Below are 16,659 nucleotides of genomic sequence, written 5' to 3' on the forward strand. Positions count from 1 at the left end.
TTATCTGATCATTGTCACATATGTTTGATTCAGATTATAGTGAGTATTCAGTTATCAATCATTGTGTGATTCATCGTGGGTCTTTCTATGGAGGAGTATAGCAGAATTTTGTTTGCTTTCTATTAAGACATTTATCAGTTTGTGAGTAATGTAATTTGAGTCTATATTATTGTAAATAAGTAAGAGTGTAGTGCTCATTAAGGTGAGCAGTCTAAGTGCTTTCAATTTTCAGACTATTCATTTTAATAATGTGATATTTTTGTTGTGGCTGGATTTTTCCCTTGAGGAGGTTGAGGAGGGTTTTCCCAAGGTATCTATGGTGTAATTGTGTCTTTTAGATATCTGTTAATTGAGTTTTAGACTATTTCAGTTCAATTTTTTAACGTGGTATTAGAGCGGGTTTACGGAAGAACTAGAATTATTCAAGCAATGTTAAGGTGGAAGGTGAATTTTTTTCCTAATTCTTGTAGGTTGTTGATTTAGTTCTGGTAGCCCAAGCATGGATTCTATGATAAAGTTTCGGATTCGCCACATGCAACATATTTTTCTCTTGCAGAGAAACACAACGGGTTGGTGCTAAAAAAAAAAAGCCCCAACCAAGACAGTTTATTTATGTGGAAAGAGATTCAAACCTGAGTCTCCTATTCCAATTCTAAGGGGAATTAGGCCACTTCAGGTCTAGCATTCTTTTATTGGGAGCCCACATGATGGTGTGAGCCTTCATGGCTGTAAACGACTGGAAACAGCCACAAAGACAACACTTAAATACAAACCCATTTCTGGACAAAGAGTAGGTGTATTACAGAGGCGTAGTTTATGGGTGCCTTCGAAGAGGTTATATGAGTTTTGAACAAGGAGTAGGGCATTCTGGAATCACAATTCTAGAGTACCCATTTTTTCAAAATTTGCTGACTTGGCGAGCAGATGTGTTTAGAGCATGACAAAACCGAAGGATTGGTCAGCCATAAGGTGCTTGATAGGGTTATCAATTTTTGATGCATTTTATTTACCTATAGGCTATATGGATACTTACCCTAAAGGCAGGGAGCTAGTTGTGAAGGTCGATTGTGTTTGAGTTGCCTTTTAGTTATTATGGTTTTTCATACTATAGATTCGAAAAGGAACTTAAAAAAAGTGCAGAGAATTTTAGTGAGATTCTCATGGGTGACCTGATTGAAACCTCACCCTGTATTTTTATATGAATTAGAGTGATTTTTTAAATCTTTGTACCACAAAGTCATTAAATGAGCTTGGGGTTAAAGGTATTGAAGAAGAGAATTGATGATCAATACAAAGTTAATGTCATTCTTGACAATCTTCTTGCCATAAGGTATACTAAGAAGAAAAGTATTTCTATAAAGTGGACTTGGTTCATGTTGGCTTTGTATATGAACAGGACAACGATTATTACATTATTAATCATCTCTAATTCATGTTTTTGGTGCATGAGTACAAGGATGCTGCGTTCAATCTTTTCATTGGTACTGGTGATGATAGGATAATGATTCCTAACCAGGATAATTCTAAGAAGGAATATGGGTTTGAAGTGGTTCGGTTTGAGGTTGTTCCTTGAATTGTAAAGCGAGATGTAGATGCGCTAGTGAAGAATAAGATATAATTCCTTCTGTGCAATGTGATTAAGAGATGCAATACATGGGATGCATATTTGAAGATGGATTGTGTTAGGGTGCATTGCATTTCTATCTTGAATTCTCTTATGGCACAAGCCCAAATGATATAGAAGAGCTTTTTGGATGGAAGCTTTTCCTAGAAATTGTTCTTAGAATGTGAAGGACTATTCATGGGGATTTTGCGGTCACAACACAAGAGCCATCTTGATTTCTCTGAGCAAGTGTTGATGAGGGAACACAAGTCGTTTGTTGTTCCTAGTCTGGGCATGTATGAAGATCAAAATCCGAAAGGGCATTATACAATCGATCAACAATGGATTAAGAGATGTATTTAATGTTTGTCCCTTGAATACTGACCATGTAAAATTTATGCAATAATATTGGGACTAGTGAATCATGTACGCTTTTGGCATTGGTCTATGTATTTCTCTTTAGGGTAGTTTGATTCTATCGATTTTCAATTATTCCCTTTAAAATACAAGATGGATCAAGGAGCAAAAGGATGATGGATTTATTTTCTCAAATTGCATAAAAAATTTAAAAGAGGAAGAGCTTATGACATGCAGTGAGAAAGTTTTACCTGTAGGAGAAATTAACATTCATGAAGACTTGGCTTGCAATCACGAGTCTAAGTTGATGACACATAACAAGGTTTGGTCAGCCTTGGATGGAGAGTTTGCATCAACAATGAAATTGAGAAAGTTGAAGACAATAAACAATGAAGAACCTATCATTGTGACAAGTTTCTTCTAAGAGGAGAAAATCTTCTATAATGTGGAGTTCAACTATTTGTAGGGTTAAATTTTGAGAATTCAAGGCACAAGTTGAGAGCTTCAGTTTTAGTCCTTTCTAAATTATGTAGAGCTTATTTAGACATTTTTGGTTACTATTGAGGGATATTGTAGCTAGATTGTTAACAACTGCACTGAGCTACTTAGCTCTGTGGTACATTCTCAACCAAGGGTAAGGAGAATTAGTTACTATAGTGCTGCTGAAGATGGTAGCTAGGTATCATCATCTAAGGCATTGCATATTCATCTTCGGTGAGTTTTGGGAAAAAATTGTACAAATAGTGTGTTTTAGATGCCTAAGGCTAAATAGATTGTATAGTACATCCAATATTAACCATTTAACACTACTGTATTCTACATTATGAATTATAATCAGAAATAAGCAGATATTACAAAAAACATATAATATGTAACTGGGTAGAATGATAATTTTATTCAAAGCATAATAGTTCGAACATTGACACCCAGAATTGTCCTGATTCCCCTACAAATAGTGCTGCAAGTTGGTTAAGGATACCAACTGTTGCACTATTTCGTAATAATTAATTATGTTTCCCTTAACTAGCAAAAGTGTTATTGATTGCCTACATCATCCCCCCTTCCCAACTTATCATCTTCCAGATAAAAAAACAGAAAATGGAAACATCACAAATTGACTATTGGGATGGGTAAGAGGATGTCCGTGGAGTAGCAAAGGTGGTGGTACTTGGCTGTTCAAGAATCTTCAAGTCCCTCTCTACAATCAACTACTTCTCCTAGCTGCCTTTAGGAGCCTCAAAGAATCCATGAGGTAATTCTCTGCAGTGACCAAACTCTTCTTCTTTTCTACTTGTGCAGGCTTCTCTTGTGCCAACTCAGAGTCAAGCTCTAACACTCTCTTCTATAGGGAAGCGTGTTCTCCTTTTTGTGATCTTGCCACCTAACTTACTGTAGCTAGAAGAATGTGACTCCACCCTTGCCTCACCTTCCTTTTAGTGTCCATACTCTGGAGGGAAAGTATTGTTTCCCTCGGCTTCAATCTCCAAGCAATTATAATTGGATCTTTACAACAAATCAAAATTACATAAATGAAGATCTACATGTGATCTTTTAGAGTACAACACTTTTACAAATATTCATAATAAATCATCTTGAAATGTCCAATAGAAAATGAAATATTCCAAACTTTTCTTCAACACAAATCCATTTGGAAACCTATAGAGAACAACCTTGAAAACCATGGAGAGCTCACCTCCTAGCCTAGGCCTCTATGAGACCACCCACCGAGCTTGGAGAACCAAGACCAACAGGGTAACAATCAAGCACAAACACATAAATCAACAATTACAGGATACAACATTTAACACTCTTTTTGAGCTTATATAGTAGGTTACTAGGGCAACCAATAGAATGGGTGAAGGTGTGCCTAAAACCCTAAAGAGAAGCCAAATACAAAAAACTAAATTTGCCTTCACAAGGTATGCAAAATAAATACCAACTCTCACGAAATTTCTCCTCTTATCACCCCCAAAGTGCATAACAATGTACCGGCACATGCAACCCATACTACATGCTTATCCCTCTTCCTTCCAAGGAAGAGACTCTGCACTTAGGGGATAGGCCCAACTAACCCGTTCAGCCGAAGCCCACTTCTTCCCTCCCAAGGGTAAGTGATGTCCTTCGACACCCATTACATCATACTCTCAATATCAAAGTGAAAATAAGGCAATAGAAATTGATCCACACCCAGCAATACAACAGGGACAATAAACGCCACACATGCATCTGTAGCAAAATTTACACATCTTTTATTCAGAAAAAGAATACAACACATAATTTCTAAAACATGGCAAAAGCTCCAACCTTTCTCCAAGCTATGGCAAATGAACCGATTTGAGAAGGGCTCTCTATCCTTCCTCGATACAATCTCCAAAGCAACAAATCTCTAAAACTAGAGAGTGGGTGAATGAAAACTCTTTTTTCAAATTCCCCTTTGATAAGAAACTAAACTTCTTTTTCTCCATCATGAAAGAGATAAATCACTTTAACTCCACATAATTTTCCTTATTTGATTGGAAATCCAACTCACTGAAGATAAGGTGAGAAGTTGGGTAAGATTTCTTCCATTTTCGCAATACTTGAAAATTGGGATTTTAAAAGGGTTAGAAAAGTGATTTAAACTAAAGTCAAGTCAAAATTAAAGCCCTAACATATAGTACTAACATGTGGGTAACTTAATTCTACTAAAAGAACAGCTTAGGACTCTAATAAAACCTTCTAAAGTCACCCTAAACTTGAACTCCTGATTTATCCTAATTAGAGACTTCATATGACAATATTATGCAAGAGTATATAACTTAAACATTTCTAATTGGTTAACAAATTAAGGTTGGATGTCTTTTGCCAATCTCTCAAATTTGACTTGCCACTATACACATAACATCACAAGTGTTAAGTGACACTATAAAATGTACTTTACATTATGAATGACAAATCAATTTTCACAAAAAATAAATCTAGTTTAAAACACTCATTCACATTATGTTCACAGAAATAAAATACTAAAAAACGAGGCTAAGATCTCTTCATTAGATCTAACTTTGGCATTCTTAGTTAACACAAAGGGATTGCCTTGGTTCTTGGTTTTACCATGGTTATTTCTTGCAATAGTATATAACTTAAACATTTCTAATTGGTTAAAAAATTAAGGTTGGGTGTCTTTTGCCAATCTCTCAAATTTGACTTGCCACTATAAACATAACATCACAAGTGTCAAGTGACACTATAAAATATACTTCACATTATGATGGACAAATCAATTTTCACAAAAAATAAATTTAGTTTAAAACACTCATTCACATTACGTTCACAGAAATAAAATACTAAACGAGGCTAAGATCTCTTCATTAAATCTAACCTTGGCATTCTTAGTTAACACAAAGGTATAGTCTTGGTTCTCGGTTTTACCATGGTTATTTCCTACACACTTGAACCACATATCAGTAGTCCAAGATAAATAAGTCATATGCATATATATAAATCCTAAATCGATTCTACATCCATAACTGAAATAACACAACCTTTTCCAATCAATTTCAATAACATTTTCCATTTCTAAACTAATCTACACCTTCAACTAAACATGATATATTTTATCTAACATTTATAATAAAACATGATTACATATCCATTAATAGAATAGGAAACCAGAAGCATGAATATAATTTAAACATCAAACATCATACTAAGTCCTAATCATCATAAATAAGCATCATATAGTAATCATCACATGGTATCCAATAGTCTGAATAAATGTCCCAAAAAAGTCTAAACTATAACAAGGTCTCAAAAATATAATGTAAATGAAATGCAACTAAATTGCTATGCTATGCTATGAAGGGCCAAGGTGAGGCCTCGCATCCTCCCCCCTTAGGCACAAACATCCTCTTGGAGTTCATCGAAAAGATAAGGGTACTATGATCTCATTTTAACCGCATTCTCTCATGAATCTATGGATTTGTTTGCTTGACACTCCATGCCTTAATGCGTTTGTTTCTATAGGTCATCTTCTTGGCTGGAGTCCATTTCACTCTCTCTCATAATTCGGAGCAGAGCTTGGGCTAATGTCTCATCATCTTTGGGTGCTGAATAGAGAGAGTAGACGTACTTTGGCATGTTTTTAATTAGATAAAAGAATACAGGGTGGCAAGGTTCTTCCAAGGAGTAGTCTGGATATTCATCCTAATTAACATTACATTTTTTGGATAAAACTTCATATAACATTTACATACTAAACTCAACTCAACCTTAATTCAATTTTTAACATCAAAATTAACACCTAAATAAATAACATTAGAAATTCAGAAAAAAAAAAAGTTTCCTAATACCATCAATTGATCACTTGAATTGATAAATATTAACACATGTGCAATAGGTCCTTGTATCATTCTAATATTATAGTCTCATCAATTATAGTATATATACACACACACACACACACAATGTATACAAAGGTGTCTCAACCAAAAGCATTAACTATTATCTTATATAGAAAATTACCATAGAATTCCATATTTTAAAAAAAATACTAATGAAGAGGGATCCTACATCCTCCCACTCTTTGCCTTTGACTTCCCCTGGGAGTCACCCAAAAAATATAAAATAAGGAATACTCCTCATGCTAAACCTATTATCACTTTGCAAAAGTCCTTTGTCTATAATGCACCAGTTTAACTTGTAATTCTACACTAATCTTATGCAAAGATTTGACGTTGACTTGCAATAATCAAAGAAGGCTAGCTATTCCTACTAAAATAAAGGAGAGAGTGAGAACATATAGCTCCACTAAACTTTACACCCAAATGCTTTACTTCCCACCTAAATCATCAGGAATCCTTTTCTGGTTTGGCCATTCACAAGTTACTTTGCCAACATAATTTACAAGCAAATGCCTCAGTGTGAAAATAAAATTGAAGATAAAATAACCAATTAGAGGTATAAAAGAAAAGAAAATCAAGAGTGGCCATACTAGAAAACTTTTAATCAAGAAAATAAGGCATGTCCTATAGGCAAGATAGGACCATCATTAAGAAAATTTGGCTAAGTAGCCCAACATCACATATTACATTGCTGACAAGAAAGAAGGAGAAATAAAATACAAAAATTGCAACACAAAAAGAAAGAAAAATAATAATAAAATAAATAAATAAACACTAATGCTTACATAATTTACTTCTCGATCACAATGCAACCATACTAAAGTCACCGAGGGGAAGGAGGACTCCTTATGACTCGGTTGGGGTTCCCACTTACCATATGAATAACATCATTATTGGCCTACATAGTGTAAGAGGACTAAGGAATCTGCAATGTTGAAATTGAATCCCTAGTTTATATATCTTGATAGGTGTCATCATAGACTATGAGTAGATGTAGTAAGGCGTTGTTTTGTACTATGAATCTCATTGTGGAAGAGAACTCTACCTCTTAACATAGTGTGTGCTTCAGAAAGAAACAATTAGGGAGTTGCGACCAAAAAGTTATAATATACGCCATCGCTATAACATAAAATTTTCTTACATCATCATCTCGCTAGAATTTACATATAGATGCGCCTATCTCCCAACCCTATGCTTTGCCCTTAAGACCAATACACATTATTATAAACAATATGAAATTCAAGTTACTAAAACCACTAGGCTTGGCATGCTTACACATACATATGCCTTAAAGTAAATCCTATGACAATCAAGAAGTCCAAAGATTTCCAACTCTATTAGGGGATAAGGTCAAAAGTTATAGATTTTGGATTGATAATACTATAAGTCAAAATATTAAACTTAGTGAGTGATGGCAAAAGAAAATAGTTTTTTTTAAAATAAAAAATAAAATACAACTGAATTTTAATTTATCATTTCAACCTATTAACTATGGTATGGGATTAATATTCAATACCACCCTTCACCAACTTCAATGGATAAAAACATAAGGTTAATTGATCGTTTACTATGCTTAGAGTAACAACTCTTGTTAAATTAAATGTACTATTGTGATATACGAGTTGTAAAATTTTCAATGTATAAGATAGAAGTACGAGTTATATGTTAGGTGGTTGCTTCTAAGTTTATGATAACCTTGATTTGAATTATACGAATGAAGTGTTTACCGTTCAAAGTTCGCATACCAAATTTTTTTTTAAATATTTCTTTTTATTGAATTTCAAAGTTGCTTCCATGATATCAATGGCATAACTCTTTCAATCACAAGATTTGGAAGAAGTCTCCACATATTCGCATAAATCTGGGATAATTCACTCTCGGGTTTGGACACATTTTATCTCCCATATTTATTGCTTTCTTCATCTATCCCATTATATTTGAAGTCTGAGAGAATAACAGAATCCTCTGCCTATAGATAAAGGTCGGCAACCATGTTTGAGGCAATATAACATGTTGCAACTAGGGTGAGACTTTATAGTCTTTCATTTGCAAGTGAAATAATTCGTTGAGTGGATTAGTGTCATCTCCTGACCAATTCCCTAGTGTTGTTATTTGGAGCCTAATTGGACTCAGAAGTTCATTTTTCCCACTTCAACACAATATCCCCCAAAAAATTTTCTATGGGGGTTTGGGGGTAACGCCCCCATGATAGGGGTCAAGGGGTAATGCCCTTGGGTTGAATGCCCAAGCATAAATGAATTTACTATTGTAAAAGGCGTCAAGAGTTTTTCTATTGGATGGCATACTCTAGCATTAATTTTGTAAGTGGCATAAGTTTTGTATAAAATGGCTTAGGGATTTTTATGATGTATAATGATTTAGTAGCTTCTTGTGGCAGTATTGAATCACAAGGGATTATAGATTGTAATCAGGTTGAAATCACTAGATAATAATATTAGACTTGTTGTTTGGTGGACGTAGCCTAGGGATTAGGTGCACCACGTTAAATCTTTGGGTCTTTTGTTTACTTATGTGGGGTTTATTCCTTTGTGATTTTAGTTATATTTGCATGTAATTGTTATTTTTGTCTCTCTATCCCCATCACCTAGCCCCAATACCCCATCTCTTCCCATTTCATCCCTCTGCCCTCACCTCCCCTCCATCGGATTTAGAGTCTAATGCCACTTCTTGTCTCACTCCTTGGTTTCGGAGGTCAATGCTATATTTCTTCCCTTCACTCTCGATGGAAAGGGTGTTCTTTCAGTTGTGCTTGGCCTTTATTATGATGAGCCACCCTCTGCCAAGGAGGGGGTCATATCCTTTCTTTTCTAGGGAGATGAGCACAAAGTCAAGAATAAATCATTTTGTCCCAATAATTACTTTCTGGGCCATGATCATCCTAATTGGTTTTATACCATATTGGTCAACACCTACCAAGTGGAAGGTTGATAGTTGGAGTGTTGGTTTTCTGAGAGCCTTCCATATCTCTTCTAGAAGCACATTTGCTCTTGATGCTCCATCCACAATGGTGTTGGCGAGGGTACAACCCATGGTTTAAATTTCCACCACTACTGGAGTCTGTATAACACCCATTGTGAACAACATAGGGTCTATGGTACCACTCATGGAAGTAACTTTTTGGGGGTCTTTTTTTGTCGTCATCTTATAGTTGCCATACTCATGACCATCATGTGTATCATCTATGTTGGTGATTTCCACCTTCACTTGTGGTAGTGTCTCTAGTAGGTTTGCTACTCGTACCGGAACTGTCACCTGTAGCACTAGCTAGTTGATGTTGGCTTCTAATGCTAACTAGTTCAAGGGTACTGGCTGTGCCGCTGTGCCATGTGGCCACCTCTGCTCTTCCTTAATTTCTAGTTTCGTCTCCATTCTGGCTTCTTTCAATCTTTCCTTCTCTGTAGGTGGATTGGGGTATGCAGATTTCTTGGCCTAGAGTCTCGTGATTACAAGGACTTTTTGTTCAGGGCATATTACTTCTATCATGTTTATCACTTTACCCTTAGGGTAGTCAACATCCTTGTGGTTGCTAGGACCACACCATTTGCATGGCAGACTTCCACCAGCTTGGCCACTATGGTAGTCTTGTGTGAAGTGACCCCATTCACATCACCTACGACATTGTATCATGAGTCATCCTTTTGCATTGTATGAAATGCAACTTCTTGGGGTGTTATGGCTATTATTGTTTCCGCCTCTTCGTTTGTTGTGGTAACCACCCAACAAGGCATTAAAATTAATGGGTTTTGGCAGTGTGGTCAACAGAGTTACTTGTTCTTACCTTCAGATTGTACGGGCATTGCTTAATAGTGTGTCCCAACACTTTACAGATGTCACAAAAGGATTTCTTGGGACAATGGGCCCCAGTGGGAACTTCACTTTTGCACTTCATACACCACAGTTCCTTCCTCCCTCACTATAATCATCACTCTCATTTTTTCCTCAGGATGTTTCTTTCTCATTTTCAATGTCCATAGCTTTATTGCACGCTTCCTTGTAGGATGATGGAGGTACTAACTTCATTTTTTTCCGAATGAAGGGGTTTAATCCTTTTTTAAACCATCTCTTCTTCAACCTATCTATTGGGTGAATTTCTAGCTTACCAATTTGTTCCTTTAGCCTATGATAGTAGGCATGTACTATCTCATTCTTCCTCGGTGGGTATTATGTATTTCTTGTACCACCTCGTCATCATCATAGAGTAACTTAAATTCTGCCTCAAAGGCTTGCTTTAGGTCCTTCCAAGTTCTATCTATAGCTAGAATTTTTGTACACCTATCTATTGATATACCTCATAAGGTGGTTGGGAAGGTTTTCAGCCAGTAGTCCTCATTATCTTGACCCCTCACCCTCCATATAGTCATGCATGTCTTGTAGTTGGAAGATCGGGTCCTCAGGTCCATCCCCACTAAATCTGAGGAGCTTTGGTTTGTCAGGGTTATTCATTATTTTTCTCTTGCAATTGATACCATTTGTGTTATTAGACTCGAGTAGGTCGGTTACTCCTCTACTTGTACTTCTCTTGTACTTCCAACCACATGTAAGTCCTCTTCCCTTCCACAGTCATCATCATACCTACCTTGGTGGTGCTAGGACCCCCCTCCCACGACTTTTGTGTTATGTTTTCCCAATTCTTAGATCTTCGTAAATGAAAAGGCAAATAGTTTTCAATGTCTCGTAGGGTACTTTTGAATAGGTTGGCTACCTCTCCTTCCTAGTCTTTTTATTTGGCTGCTAACTTCCCAAAAGTGCTCTTATTGTTTGGTCTATAAGGAGTTACTCTCCCAACTGTCTATGCCACACCCTAGTAGTGCCAAGGGGATGTCTGGGAGAGGTAATTCTCTTGCAATGTCTTCCCAGTTCTGTTGTGTGGGTGGCAATCCACCGTTAGTATGCATATGAGTGTTGCTCTAGTTGTTGGTAGGGTTAAGAGGACTTACCACAAGTTGTTGTAGCTATTGCTATCTCTCAGCAAGTTGCTAAATCTACAGAGACCTTATTGAACTTTCTACTTCCTCGGGCTATGCTTCTTTCCTTCAATGCTTTATATCTTTACTTAGCAGAAGGGGCATTAATTTTGGTTGTCAGAGGTGCCACTCCAACATATAGGATTACCAACTACCTTGGACTTGGGGATGATGTCCTTAGTGACACCATCACCATTTTGTCAGAAATGTAGGGACATCCTGACATCCCCAAAGGGGACAGAGGGATGAAACCACACCCCTCAACCCCTCTGTGGATGCCCATGCATCCCCTATCACGACACATAATGAAGTGCAATAGATTAAAAAAAAAACCTTCTTTGGGTCTTGGCATTTTGATTTTGTGGTTTGTACTTGTTTTGATATATCATATCATGCTATTCAATGCAATCATCTTTATGATGATATACTCATACTTTTGACATCTATTATATAATAAAACTCTTCCATTTGTTGATTCAAGTATTTAAAATTTTATTGTTCAATGTCAGTGTTCCACTTCCGTGTTCAATCTTCTCAATGCAATGTTCAAGTTTCTATTAATTTTAATTTATTGTTTTACATATTTATGTCTTATATTGTTATACATCTTTTCATAACTAGCATTTTAAGGATCACATATATACTACATAGTACATACATCCCCCACCCCTACCCCCTGCCACCGTGTCACCGTCCCCCCTCGACATTGTCCCCCCACGATCCCGAAAGTGAGGCCCTTCTATCACCTTGTTGCCTAGGGTGGTGTAAGTATGGTTTTCTTCACAATGGGGGCAACCGTTGTGATTGACATGATGAGAGAATTTGACATGAAAATTTGTAAAAGATATCTCATTTACCAAGATGGAGTGTCGATGTTGGTGGCTAGAGGAGCTATCTACGTACCTTTGGTTGCGTAAATATCATGGTTGAGATATTTTCTATGTATGCTCTCTTGCGTTATCTAAACCTTTCTCATGATTAGGTTGTGAAGAGTCTTCATTTATGAATGGTCTTCCATATGTAGAGTCACGATCCTTGAAGACTATGAAGAGTCTTTAGTGTTGGCAAATGAAAGGCCATGTGCATGTACTGAAGAGACCTCCCTTGGGTAAACAAAGAGTTACCATGTTGCATCTCAAGAGGCTTTGTGTGACTGTTTTGTGTGACTGTTGAAGTCATTCATTCTATTAAGTGTCTTAGTCTTTGGAGTTTGAAAGTCTGGCCGCACTGTTGGGATTTTGGTTCTCGATTACATGCATTTTTGGTGTCACATATTGTTAGTGAACAGATTTGCCTTTCAAGAAAACACTTACAAAATGACCAGAAAATGCCCAGACAAAAAGACTCAATCAGCACTAATAGTTCGGTCGCCTCGCTAGTGAAATGCGTAAGTGCCCGCTGAATTATTTGGGTACAGCTCCCCATGTAAGATTTACAATGAATTTATCTAACTTGTGAACATGCATGCTTTTAACCCGAAAGCAAGAAAGGTACAAAAACATCTACTCATAAACACGACATAGATGAGAAGAGACTAAGTAACTGAAAGGAAATAAAAGTAAATGACACAAAGTTCATTTATCCAAACGCTGCATTACTGAATGAATGTAGAGAGAAGGATAGAGTGTGCTTTCCAAGCACATGAATAGCTAAAGCAAAAAGTCCAAAAGATAATTGCGACAATAGTCATATGTGCCAAGCTGCATTCAGTGACAACCAAGGTAATTCAAAGATCAACATTGATCAAGAGTTTAATACGCAAACTCAAAGTTTTGATGTACTAAAGTCATTTGAACACAACAAAACAACACAGATTTTGCTGTTTGAAACACATAAAAATCACTATCTGGAAAAATATCTCCCTTCTTTCTGTGTATTCACAACCTCTATTCTGCTGTAGCACAAAGTCTCAGAAAAAATGAACCCCCTTTTTGTTTAATTTTCTCGATTAAATAGAATTCTGGAAAGTCCCTTTCGATTTCAGTAATTGTTTCTTAAAAAGTATCCCCATCTTTTGCTTTGATAAGATCTTTTTCAGTTATCAAAACTGATTCTTGAGAATGCTCCTTTCTCACCCCCAAATTCTTATCGGCTTATTCTGTCCTCATATGATTTGCAAATAACATTACATATCCCATTATTGAGGAAAGGTAAAGTGTCAAGGGTAATTATAATGTTTAATAAAACATTATAATATTGTTTGCTTCTTCCGAAATTCCCATTCATGGACACCTGTCACTAGTTGATTTCAAACATTATAGAGTTCAATGCACCATATAAAATTGTTGACAAGTGCTTTCATATGTGAGCAGTTCATATTTATGCTTTTCTCCGATGAATGTTACCTCCATGGATGATCACGACAATCAAGCTTCTTCGGCATAATTCTGAGAGCACAACTGTCTCAATGATTCACCGTATTAACATATAGCTCTGTGTATGAAATGAGGTTTGTTCGGTCTGCGGCTTTTGTTGTTCTGATTGACCATCCGTGTGTCTCCCTGTAATGTGGATGCCTCCATTCTCAAGCACGTATTGACATATACACCCAAGATGAGGAAGGCCCCGTGTTCTCTTTGAGTTCATGCCTTGAATACTCTCCTCATTCAACTCGAGGACATACCATACTTGATCACCATTTTTGATTGCATATAGAAGGAGATCTTGCATAGCTTTCTTTGGCGTTCAGTGTGGATGGGAACGTCGACCACCTGTCAATAATCTTCTTCAGCATAAGATCTTATTTCATGCCCGTAGGAACTCCAAGACATTTTAACAAATAGTTGTCATGTAATCCTCAGGTTACCCATTCAGGGTACTCCACTTCCTCCACATATTTGTGCGAGAGTCATTACCGTCTTCTTCGGTGTCCGCAATCAAGTGACTTCTTCTTTAGGTGTGCTTTGATAGGTTGAGCTCCTTTACGTTCACTGTGGTGCATGAACAGGTTTCTATTACCTAGGAATGAGATGGGAGCTCTCGTGTGTGGACTTGATCGCTCTTATTTGTTTAGATATCAGCTATGCACATGTCCATGTTCGAACTTGAAAGTTCTCATTAAGACTTTATGGTATCCTTCGGGCGTGAATAGCTTTTGAAGTTTTCAAATCTTTCTCTGTGGTCTCAATGCCTTGGGTCCAATTCACATTGATCGCTGAGTGTTCGTTTATGAACCCATGTGGTCACTTTATGAGATGACATGGGGTTTGGATAAAGATTTGGAAGAAGACATCATTGTTTGCGGCTTCCAAAGTTATGAACTTGTTGGAGAACACACGGCTCGACCAAATATTGTAGGTTACATGGTTCTTGTGTATGCTCGTTGTCACCGCATGTTCGCCACTTGGTACTAAAAGGGGACTCCATATCCTTATTGAGCTTGAGCATTTTGTCAAACAATTTGGAAGCAGTGTGTACACTTGTGGAATTGCTAGATTCTGATCCAAACAGGAACTCGACAACATCTTCACTGTCTCCTTCCTATGTTTCTATGTAACTTCTGACATTTAATTCATTAGAACAAAAGGCATATGATCACTTATGCCTAAAGGCATTTGTTTGATATGAATTAACACTATAATTACCGTTCGGGTTTCCCTTATTGAAGCATTACTATTAAATTTAGAGTTGGATTCAAAATGGGTATTAGAGTCACTAAACTTTGATGAAAGCATGGGATCTGTTATCATATTTTAAGCGTGACCAACACTTTGAATGTCGCCCTCTTCTTTAGCTTCTTCTATCCCACTTTCACCCATTTTTACATATGTAGAAAAATTTGGTGGCAACATTACCCCTCCATTTCTTTGTAGAACTGTTCAAGCTCTTTCCTTGGGCACTCTGGAAAATAGTTTTCTTATATCCACTGTATACTCATTTTCCCTTACATTGTAAACCCGGTAAGGCATGGACTCTGTAATATCTTTGCATTGATGATCTTCAATCATCACCATTGGTCTCATTTGAAAGTCTATGGATAAGCCTTCAGTTAAACAGCTTGACTAGTGTTTTTGCAATGCATGTTCACCTGCCATACAAACATGTTCAAGCTCAAAATTATTCTTGAAGGTTTTGTAGTCTCCTCCGGGTGTTTAGATCGAGTTTTGAAATGAGTATGGGGCCATTGGATCTACACTACTTTGTTGAGCATATCATCATTTCCATTTGCCTATCAAGATATTCACCTTAATTTTGATTCCTTTTATTTCAATTCAGAAATCTGGAATGTGAGCACATCCATGAACTGACAATCAAACTTGAGATTCTTCACCCCGACTGAACTAGTTGTACTAGAGTAGACCACAAAACTTACATGAAACAAGGACCTCAGACATACCTTTGAATCTTCTTAGGAACAATTTGAATCTCATGGACTTTCATTTCGAAAGGGAACTCAGAATTATTGAGAATGTAATTTGAAGTGAAAACACCAAAACTTTGCAATATCGAACTTGCTGAACCTCGAACTGAGATGACTTAGAATAAACCATTTAAACCTGCTTCAACAAATTGAACCACTTTGAACTTAGTTCAAAGAGGTTCAAGACTCTACACTGAAAGTTTTATTACCGGGGTCTACATGGGTACCAACACATCTAATAGGATGAGCTTCTTTTCATTAAGGCTGAAGTGATTGTGAATATCATCAGCAGTGGGTCAGTTTTGTTGTATGGTCATTTCAGAAGCGATTTGATCATTGTTGCATGAGTTTGATTCTGATTGTAGTGACTATTCAATTATCAATCATTTTGTGATTCATTGTGGGTCTTTCTATAGAGGAGTATAGTGTAGAGTGTTGTCATTGTTAGCTTTGTATTAAGACATTTATTGGTCTGTGAGTAAAGTAATCTGAGTCTATATTGTTGCAAAAAAGTAAGAGTGTAGTGCTTATTAAGGTGAGGAGTCTTAAGTGTTTTGTGAAAATTGTTTTAGATTCATTCATTTTTATAAAGTGATATTTCTTGGTGTGGCTGGGTTTTCCCCCCAAAAGAGGGTTTTTCCCAGGGTATCTCTGATAGAATTATTGTCATTGATGTCAGAGGCACAATAAGATTGTTGGAAGTATCATCATTGATGTCAAAGGCATTAAATTATAGATGATTGACAAAGGTATGATTCTATAGTACAAAGACAAAAAAAAGAAGACCAGAAATGACATAAATATGAAGTAATGTATTTATTTCAGCTAAGATTATACTCTATGACATTCTCTTTGTAAAGAAAGAGATGACTAGCCACAGAGAAGTTGATACAAGGTTTGAACTCTTTATCAACATACTTTATATCTGTATTGGTATACACAGAAAAGCATACAAAGCCTAAGGTGGGGAATATT

General features: G+C 36.6%; 1 protein-coding gene across 4 annotated transcripts in view; it reads left to right on the top strand.

Annotated features, from left to right (window-relative positions):
• LOC149571676 (uncharacterized) overlaps window positions 1-16,659 on the top strand; it is a 199,057-nt gene that overhangs the window by 108,001 nt on the left and 74,397 nt on the right. The window lies entirely within an intron of this gene.

The sequence above is a fragment of the Cupressus sempervirens genome, chromosome 2 (assembly GCF_028749045.1).
Source record: "Cupressus sempervirens isolate cs-2001-9-10 chromosome 2, ASM2874904v1, whole genome shotgun sequence".
Classification (NCBI taxonomy): domain Eukaryota; kingdom Viridiplantae; phylum Streptophyta; class Pinopsida; order Cupressales; family Cupressaceae; genus Cupressus; species Cupressus sempervirens.